The sequence below is a fragment of the Microtus ochrogaster genome, chromosome 10 (genome assembly GCF_000317375.1).
Source record: "Microtus ochrogaster isolate Prairie Vole_2 chromosome 10, MicOch1.0, whole genome shotgun sequence".
NCBI classification, from domain to species: domain Eukaryota; kingdom Metazoa; phylum Chordata; class Mammalia; order Rodentia; family Cricetidae; genus Microtus; species Microtus ochrogaster.
The window spans coordinates 82428207-82431988 of NC_022016.1; the positions used below are offsets into that span (position 1 = coordinate 82428207).

Genomic DNA, 3782 nt, shown 5'->3' on the forward strand with positions numbered 1-3782 from the left:
ATAAGCTGGTAAATCCATTCATTAAAAATTCTTCTTTTTTTTACTGATGAGTTTAATGCAACTAATTTTTCTTCAATCATTTCTTAAATGCCAAGATTATATGGCATTTTTATTTTCATTTTCACAAACGCCTTTTCTTTTAGCTTGTACTGCCCCTTACATCAGACATTGTTTTAATGGGAAGTATTAACTCTCTGAGTGTAGAAGGCTTGTGTTATTTTGTTTTTCATGGTAAGCTACTAAATTAATTCATAGCTATGTAATCAGATAGACATTTTGTCTTATGACTTAATATACAAGCAACTTTTCAGAATGTGACAAAGTCCATAAAAAAGAACGTGTCCTATTAGCAGAGTGCAAGGTTCAGCAGTTTTACAATCTAGTGCTTAGGAAAGAAATAACTGAGGGAAGCTGTAGAAAACTCACCTGAGACAAACTGCCTGCCCTCCTGGAGCACGTAAGTCACTATAAACCATGCAGAAAACAGACTGTCTCTGATCTCAAATAGAAAAGTCAACATGAAGCTGAGCAGTGGTAGCACACGCCTTTAATCTCAGCACTTGGGAGGCAGAGGCAGGAAGATCTACCTGAGTTTGGGGCCAGATGGTCTACAGAGTGAGTTTCAGGATAGGCTCCAAAGCTACATAGAGAAATCCTGTCTTGAAAAATCAAGAAAAATAAAAAATAAAAAAGAAATTTAAAAAAAGTCAACATGAACTTCCTCCATCAATTGGTAACACAGTCAATGCAACCACTAGGCAAATGCCAGCATTGTTTCATAGAAGGAAACATGAAAACACCAAGGCTCCTGTGAAAAAGCAAATTATTTTAAAAGGGAGAACTACACGCGGGAGGCAGAGGCAGGCGGATCTTTGCGAGTTCGAGACCAGCCTGGTCTACAGAGCTAGTTCCAGGACAGGAACCAAAGCCACAGAGAAACCCTGTCTCGAAAAACCAAAATTAATTAAATAAATAAATAAATAAATAAATAAGGGAGAACTAGTCCGGACATTGGGACGCATGATAAAGCTTATAATACAGAGTCCTTCATCTGCTAGCAGAGCAATAAAGAGCTAAACAATGTGTGGACAAAGACAAGGGCAAAGCATGCTGTGCAGCATGCACTACTGTGTGTGGATAAAGCGATAAAGATGTTCTAACTCTGCTCCAAAAGTGCAACTGCAAGACAGAGAGCTCTGCAACACATGAAACTTTTTTTTAATTAATTTATTTATTTATTTTGTATACAATGTTCTGTCTGTATGTCTGCAGGCCAGAAGAGGGCACCAGACCTCATTACAGATGGTTGTGAGCCACCATGGTTGCTGGAAATTGAACTCAGAACCTTTGGAAGAGCAGGCAATGCTCTTAACCACTGAGCCATCTCTCCAGCCCCAATGAAACTTCTTAAGAGATCTCTATAGAGTAAATTAATCCATTTTAACCATAAATATAATGACAGCTGCTCATGGAAAAATGATGAAGTAAGTTAATTCAGGTGAACTTAATGAAAACCAGAAGCTCTGAATAATTAGGCATGGATTCTTGGGCCCTGAGCTTCAGAAAATTTACCCTAAGTTACCTTTCTAAATTATGAATCCCTAGGTAAGACAGTGGCATGTAGCCTGAACTGCCTTGGTATATTTATTTCTTGTGACTACTAGAAATAGGAGACAAGACAGTGAGCAAGCTAGAAAATGGCTGCCACGTCAGGGCCATTGCTGACCTCTCCCAGCACACATTCCCAACCCCAGAACAGCCACACCACACATCAGCAAAGCACCACCTTAAAGGGGAAAGCAGCACAGCCAGCAAACTACCACATGACAGCACTCTCCCAGGGCTGCATGTGCTTCCTATACCAAAGCTGTGTGAATACACAATCAACCCACCAAGAAATGAAATGCATGTAAACTAAGTATCACCAGTACATAAATAACTCTATTATAAGCTTTTCTTTCTTGAACACTAATATTATAGACCTCACTGAGATTCAATAACTGAAAAAGAACATTAGTTAGGCCACCACATGCGAGGTCCTTTGTGAGTCTTTTCACATGCCTGCTATTACTGATGTTAAGCCAGAAGATATATGTGCAAGTCATGAGGTCACTGCCAGGTCACGTGACCTGAGCAAGCTGATTCAAAAATCAACAAGTTTGATTATGTTCACAAAGCTATGTACCGGCAGGATTAGGCCGAAGTCATCTTGTTTCCGTCCGGCACTTTTCACTCTTATGTCACAATGTCAACCAAAAATTCTTCCCTGGGCATAAGGAAAACCCAAGCAGTAATTTACTCAAGATGCTGACTTCTGTAATGATGACTAAGGGTCATGAAATAAGAAAGCAGACTTCTACATAAAATTTGTCAGAAACATAAAGGTGAGGGATGGTCAAGGCCAAGGGTTCAAAACTGGCTGCAACGCGGTGACACTGTTCAACACACTTCTCAACTGAGTCCAGACTGAGAGCAAATTCCTCTGGGGAAGGAAAAGCTAAGACACCACAACTTACAAAGCAAAGGCTGCAGAGGAATTCTGTTTTCCTTTTGATTTACGGTAACCGAAGGACAAAGCTCGCCTTTCTCTTTTATAACCAACTCTAGCACTAGCTTGAAAGAAAAAAATACAGACATCAGCTTCATCCCCAGTGAATCGGATGGCAGCCCAGTCAATGGCTGCACACGGCATGAGTCCATGTAACCAAGTCCTTTGATCTTCGAAAGAATGGTGCTAAGAGCCAACACTATTGCCTTTTTCTTTTTCCTTTTTTGTCCTTTGGTTTTCTTATTATACTCATTTGATCCCCTTTCATGTGCCCACGAACTGTTTTATTTGTATCCCTTCAAAACTGAATTTATCTACAACAGTGCTGGTTTACATGTGTCAGAGAAGAAAACACTCTTTTCTTTTCTGTGGGTTAGCTATAAAAAGAGAAATTGGCAGAAAAGATTGAATCTCAATCCTCAATCATCCATCACCTCTCATTCACCAAAATGTTTAAGTACCCTAACCATGGAGAATAAAAAAATAATAAACTGAGATGACTAGGACTTTGCTATTCTACCCTGTTTTATGGTGGTAGAATAGCAAACCTTTCTGTGGTGAGCATACTGTTAGTGAGAATGAGGTTAGAGCCATACACTGAGCAGCAGGCTATGGAAAAAGTCAGGGTTCAACAACATTTACCAAGCCGGACCAAACAGTGACAAAATGACTGCTTATCATCCAGTCATCAGGTCACAAAGGGACGCTTCATTTAAGCCCAATAAAGCAAAACTAGGGGCTGAAAAGATGGCTCAGTGGTTAAGAGCACTAATTGCTCTTGGGACCCAGGTTCAATTCCCAGCACCCATATGGAAGTTAACAGCAATCAGTAACTCTAGTTCTAGGGGCCGACACCCTCATGCAGACAAAACACCAATACATGCAAAATAAATAAATGTCCAAAAAAATAAAAACAAAACAAACAAACAAAAACCACTGAAACTGGAGATATTTCTTTAATGAGAGGTGATGGCTACACTTATTTGTGGTTATCCAATACCAAATGGTCAGTCTAACATTTAAACAACGTTATATAGACTGGGCAGGCTATATTTATATATTTAGGAATACATATAATACATATTTGTCTGTAACAACAATAAATGCAAAAAAGAGGCCATGAATGTGAAAACAAACAACGAAAAAGATATATATGCCAGGCGGTGGTGGCGCTCGCCTTTAATCCCAGCACTCGGGAGGCAGAGGCAGGCGGATCTCTGTGAGTTCGAGACCA

At 39.8% G+C, this 3782-nt stretch overlaps 1 protein-coding gene across 10 annotated transcripts in view; it reads right to left on the bottom strand.

The window, feature by feature from the left end:
• Nucleotides 1–3782, bottom strand: part of Rere (arginine-glutamic acid dipeptide repeats) — a 367056-nt gene that overhangs the window by 161203 nt on the left and 202071 nt on the right. The window lies entirely within an intron of this gene.